We start from the raw sequence: 6,788 nt of genomic DNA, 5'->3' as shown, positions 1-6,788 counted from the left end.
ACCAAAGAAATAGCATGCAAGCTAAACATACAAACATATTAGGATACCATGCAAACCCTCTAAGGTCTTACACCAAATGCCATAGGAACCCCCACATGGTCTTAATCTAATGCCACGGGAACCCCCAGAGTCTTCTATGAAAATGTCATACTAACATAACACATAACCAACTAACGATCCATATATCACATAATGGGTTGGCCTTGGTACCTTCAACCTATTGTAATGGTGAGAAGACTCACCTCTTAAGAAATGTTGAACTGGTAAAAATCAATCCCAACTCACAACTCCGAACTTAACAGCCTACAACCACCCTGCAACTAACTTTAATAAAACCCCGAGTTAACAAAGATACCCTTAAAGTCAAACCTCGTCAACCCAGGTCAAAATCAAAGTCAACAGTCAAGGCCAACATTCCATGTTGACCCAACTCGTCAAGTGCACCTGGAAACTCGTCGAGTTCCTTCCGTGTTCAGAAAACCGGGAAAAACCCTATCCAACTCACCGAGTTTGCTCAGTATCCAGAAAGCGGGAAAACCCGATCCAACACATCGAGTTCTCAGGGCAACTCATCGAGCTTTCTCAGTCTTAACATATTCAGCCCCTTCCATTCAAAACTAAAGCCCCAAACTACAAATCTGATCCCCTAGGGTTAAGATGCCACGTAAAGTTGCTAACTTTACATCCATGCAAGGCATAAAAGGGCTAAAACACTAAAAAAAAGCTTGTCAAGGGACTTAGACCATGAAGGAGGGCCAAGACTTGATAAAGTTGGCAACTTTAAGTCCACAAGGGCCATGAGCTGTCCAGATCTGAAGCCATATCTTCATAACATGCTCAAATCCAAGAGTGGTCCCAAAATAGGCTAATAATGGCCATAAACTTTCAAGGGACGAGATCTAGCAAAAGAATAGTCAAGGTATCGACTTTATACCTTAATATAGTTGCCACAACAGAGAAATCTCCGGATCTAAAGCTTTTCCCTTCAACTATGCACCAACATCTTCAACTCCGTCAAGAAACACCAAGGAACACACTCTTTTAACTCACACAAAATCAAAGATGGGAGATGAGACGTGATTTAGGGTTTCTCTGGACTAAGAGGACGATAAGGGAGGCTAACAATGAGGCTTGAGGCCTTTAAATAGGGTGAAAACCATGAAAATTAGGGTTTTTCCTTTCCAGCGTCTACTCGGCGTGTTGGGGCTCCCCAACTCGTCGAGTAGACCTTTAATCCCGTGTCCATAAAGATCCCTACACGACGAGTTGGAGCTCCCCAACTCGTCGAGTTCCAGTCCAAACCCTAAAATGTTGAGAAATAAATAATACCTGGATCAAGCATTACAAATCTCCCCCACTTGAACTAGACTTCGTCCTCGAAGTTTGATGATGCAAACAAATCCGGGTAATGCTCTCGCATCGCATCCTCCGGCTCCAATGTCCATTCCGAGCCTTTTCGTTTCTGCCATTGCACCTTCACTAGCTTCATATCTTTGTTACAAAAAACCTTGGTTTTCTTATCCAATACCGCAACGGGCCTCTCAATGTAGTTCAGGCTCTCATCCACCTGAATGTCTTCCAAAGAAATAACTATGGCCTCATCTGTGACATACTTCTGTAGCTGAGACACATGCAAGGTGTAATGAATCTGGCTAAGCTCGTCCGGAAGATCCAAATGGTAAGCCGCCTTGCCCACCCGGGCGGAAATCCTGGACGGTCCAATATATTGGGGCCCTAACTTGCCCCTCTTCCGAAACCTAATGGCAGCCTTCCATGGTAACACTTTCAGTAAGACGAAGTCTCCCACTTGGAACTCAAGGTCTGAGCGACGTTGTTCAGCGTAGCTCTTCTGACGCCTCTACGCGATCCGCATCATGTCGCGCACTTACTGGATCAACTCAGTAGTCTTAAGCACTACCTCAGTGCTTCCTATGACTCGGTGCCCAACTTCACCCCAACAAATTGGTGTCCTACAACTCCAACCATACAACATCTCAAATGAGGGTCGGTCGATACTAGCATGATAACTATTGTTATATGAAAACTATGCTAGTGGGAGGTATGTATCCCAATTCCCTCCGAAATCCAATACGCATGCCCGCAACATATCCTCGAGCGTTTGGATCGTCCCCTCGCTCTGGTTGTTTGTCTGGGGGTGGTATGCAGTGCTGAAGTGTAACTGTGTGCCCAATTCCTCATGGAACTTCCTCCAAAATATGGATGTAAATAAGACATCCCGGTTATAGAACACCAACACTGGCACCCTATGCCTAAGCACCACGTCTCGCACATAAATATCTACTAATTTCTCAGCAGAGATGCTCTCGGGGATCAGAATAAAATAAGCACTCTTCGTCAACCTGTCCATAATGACCCAAATGGAATACACACCCCCTTGCTGTCCTCGGTAACTCCGTGATGAAGTCCATGGTGATCTCTTCCCGCTTCCACATAGGAATGGGTAGCAGCTGAACCTTGCCATGAGGCCTCTGATGTTCGGCCTTGACCTTCCTGCAGGTCAAGCACTACTCCACGAACCATGCGATTTCCCGTTTCATACAGGGCCACCAGTAACTAATCTCAGATCTCTATACATCTTTGTGCCCCCCAGGTGAATAGAGAAATTGGATTTGTGTGCCTCCTCCAAGATCTTTTGCCTCACGTCCCCGGATACCGGTACCCACACCCGACCACATTGAGTCAAAAGACCCCGACCATCCCAAACAAATAAGGGAATCTGACCCTAGATCCGCTCTATTCTCCAATTCTCTTTCTTCAAACCCTCCACCTGAGCTTCCTTAATCATATCTAACAATGGATAAATCACCGTTATCCTAAAAAAAATCGATCAGAGTACTTTCCGCCTTGTGGCTCAAAGAATCGGCCACCACGTTGGCCTTCCCTGGATGGTACAAAATCTTGCAGTCGTAATCTTTTAGTACATCCAACCATCCCCTTTGCCGCATGTTGAGGTTCTCCTGATCCATCAAGTACTTCAAACTTTTGTGGCCAGTAAAGAAGGTGGACCGAACTCTGTACAAGTAATGCCTCTAGATTTTAAGGGCAAACACCACCGCCCCCAATTCCAAGTCATGAGTGGGGTAATTCGCCTCATGAGGCTTCAGCTGCCTCGAGGCGTACTCGATCACATGCCCCCTATGCATCAAAACCCCCTAACCCTGAGATCGACGCATCACAATACACTACCAAATCGTCTAATCCCTCGGGTAGTACTAGAATCGGGGCCTCACAAAACCTCTGTCTCAAGGTCTCGAAAGCCAACTGTTGGTCTGGGCCCCACCGAAAAGTTACATTCTTCTTGGTTACGCGATTTAAAGGTATGGCGATCTTGGAGAAATCCTGGATGAACCTTCGATAGTACCCCGCTAAACCCAAGAAGCTACGGATCTCATATGCATTCTTCGGTACTTCCAACCTCATTACTGCCTCAACCTTGGCTGGATCAACCGATATAACCTCTTGGTTGATGATGTGCCCCCAAAACTGCACCTCTCGCAACCAAAAATCACACTTTGAGAACTTAACATAAAGCCTTTTCATCCTCAATGTCTCCAATACCTCCCTCAGATGCTGCTCATACCGATCCTTGGTCTTAGAATAGAACAAGATTTCATTGATAAAAACGATCACATACCGATCCAACATCGGCCTACATACCCTGTTCATGAGGTCCATGAACACTGTTGGGGCATTGGTGAGCCCGAATGGCATCACCACAAACTCATAGTGACCGTACCAAGTCCTGAAAGTTGTCTTCGGTATATCCTCATCTGATGGTACCCCGACCGAAGATCAATCTTGGAAAACCAATATGCACCCTGAATCCGATCGAACAAATCATCAATTCTCGGAAGCGGATAACGGTTTTTCACCGTTAGCTTGTTCAGCTCCCAATAATCGATACACAACCTATGTGACTCGTCCTTCTTCTTCATGAACATGATCGGTGCTCCCCACGGGGAACTACTCAGATGAATAAACCCTCGGGCGGAGCTAGCCGGTACGGTACCTTGGCTATCGGAGCGGCACCCGAAACCAAATCAATGCGAAACTCTACTTGCCTCTCCAAAGGCACCTCAGGCAACTCCTCGGGAAAGACATCCCAAAAATCCTGTACAACCGGTACACTACCCAAATTTGTCGGGTCTCAACCCCCGTATCCGAGATATACTCCAAGAATCATGAACAACCCTGATGGAGAAGTCTCCTATCCCTCGTAGATGAACAGAGGGTTGGCCTCTGCGAGGCCCGATCTCCATGAATAACCAGTTCTCCCTCCACTTGGGGTTCGAACTCTCACCAGTTGGTGCTCACAATCTATCATGGCCCCGTTGGCCCCCAACCAGTCCATCCCAATGATCACCTTCAATCCTTGCAACGATATCGGAAACAGATCGCCATAGAACCTCTCCCCAAACACACTCAGGACATAGTCTTGATATATCCTCGCAACACTCATAGTGCGGTCATCCGCAATCTCCACATCAAGTGGGGAATCTAAAGTCCCCGGAGCATCCTGGAACTTCTTACTAAGTGCAAGAGATACGAACGATCGGGTAGCTCCCAAATCGAAAAGAATATGAGCCGAAATACCATTGACCATAAAGATCCCTATATAAGATCACATATATACATAAGCATAACAAGTCATTATCGAGCATAAAATACATTACGTACCAATCACGACATCTGATGTTGTCCGAGCCTCCTCAACAGTCAACTAAAATGCGCGGCTCTTCACCGCAAGAGCATCCGCCTTGGTAAGGCGGCCATTAGTGATCCTCATTGTGGCGGGTGCAGGCGCCGCCACTGCTCCTCCTGCTCCCTGCAACCTCAGACAATCGACCTTTTTATGGCCGGTCTGGTTGCAATGGAAACAAATCAAGCCCTTCTTGGGGCAGTCCGATCTCAAGTGGTCTGGCTGGCCACAAGTATAACACACCGGGCCTGTCACCTGACAAACTCCACTATGTGATCTCTCACATTTGGCACGCTGACCACGGCCCTGCTAGCCCCTACCAGAAGAATCAGAGTTCTTAGGCTTTTTTGCCTGACCCATAACTGTCTGAACCTGCTCTTGCTTCCGCTTAGTGCGGTGCTCCAACTCCATCTCCCGCTCCTGGGCCTTCTCCACCATCTCATTTAGGGTTTTGCACCCTGAAAAGCTCACGAAATCACGAATATCATCCCTTAGCATCAAATGATACCTCAACCTCCTCATATCCTCGTCCACATCATATCGCGAAATCAACAGTGCTCGTTCCAGAAACTTGGCGGTGATTTCCGCCACAGTCTCGGTGGTCTATTGGAGCTCCTGGAACTCCCTCACTAGCCATTACACCTCAATGGATGGTGAAAACTCCAAATCAAAACTCTTGACAAACTCCCCCCATGACATCTCAGCCACTCCAACTGATCCCATCTGGTGGGTCACCTCCTCCCACAAGTCACTGGCCTGGTCTCTCAACATGCACGAAGCAAACCCCACTTTTTCCGCCTTGGGGCAGGAGCTTGTGCGTTGGGCATTCTCCATGTCTGCCACTCAACGTCGACTAACTATGAGATCCCTGACCCCAAAGAACTCAGACTCTCCGCACGCCTTGAACTCCTGGAACGAGGGAGTTCGGTCCCTGACCTGTCCTACAACAATCTCGACTTGGAAAGACATGAGCCCCCTCCATAATCTCCATCATCCCCTACTTTACGGTCGAAAATCATTGGGGTAGCATTAAGAATGCCCCTCATCACCTCAACTATGATAAGCTCGCGTAACCTCTCGTCAATGGGCTCTGTAGCATAGCTCAACCTAGATCCGGATCTCCCTGCTCCATGACGTGTCATTACCATTCTGATCTGAAATACCATAATATAGAATGATCAAAATTAGGGGTGCAAACGAGCCAAGCTACTCGCGAGCTACTCGAGATCGGATCATTAAAAGCTCGACTCGAAACTGATTTTAAACGAGCCCGAGCCGAGCTCGAGCTTAATATTAAGCTTGTTTATTAAATGAGCTCGTGCTCAAGCCTATGTCACAAAGCTCGATTAGGCTCGCGAGCCTAAACAAACCTTTATATAATATTATTTATTATTATTTATATATACTAAAATAAAAATATATCAGGGGAATTATGAATTTCGGGTATTAGTAAACGAGCTTTTTAACGAGCTCAAGCCGAGCTTAAGCTTATTTAGGCACGCCCGATAAAAACGAGTCGAGCCCGAGCCCGAGTCGAGCTTGTATAACTCTTTGCGAGCTCGAGCCGAGCTCAGTAAAAGAAAGCTCGATTCGAGCTGAGCTCGAGCTCGAGCCTCATATAACTTAAACGAGCCCGAGCCGAGCCTGACCAGGCTCGGGCTCGGCTCGGCTCGTTTGCACCCCTAATCAAAATATCCAAAAAGGAGATCCTACCACACTGGTTCTCTTTAGAGCTTCCATATCTAACATTGGTTCGGGTACAGGTCTTGTGCTTTCAGTAGTATGGGACCAATACTACCTTCCACACCTACCTGTACCTTCCACAAGGCTCTACCTGATAACTCAAATTTGCCCCAGAACAAAACATATATCACAAACTATCGCATAACTGAAATCCTAGGCTATCCTAAGATTTTCTCCATTCCCATCAAACCATAACTCATATCAATCATAACAGGTTACCTTATGCATGTAAATTATACACACAACAGGATCAAATAGACTTTCGAATAACAGACTCTACCTAGGACCACAACCAGACAAGGAACAAGAAATAAGGCCAAATCAA

Source organism: Lactuca serriola, chromosome 5 (genome assembly GCF_051521515.1).
Source record: "Lactuca serriola cultivar US96UC23 chromosome 5, Lser_US96UC23_V15, whole genome shotgun sequence".
In the NCBI taxonomy this organism is placed as follows: domain Eukaryota; kingdom Viridiplantae; phylum Streptophyta; class Magnoliopsida; order Asterales; family Asteraceae; genus Lactuca; species Lactuca serriola.
This window is presented reverse-complemented; position numbering follows the sequence as displayed.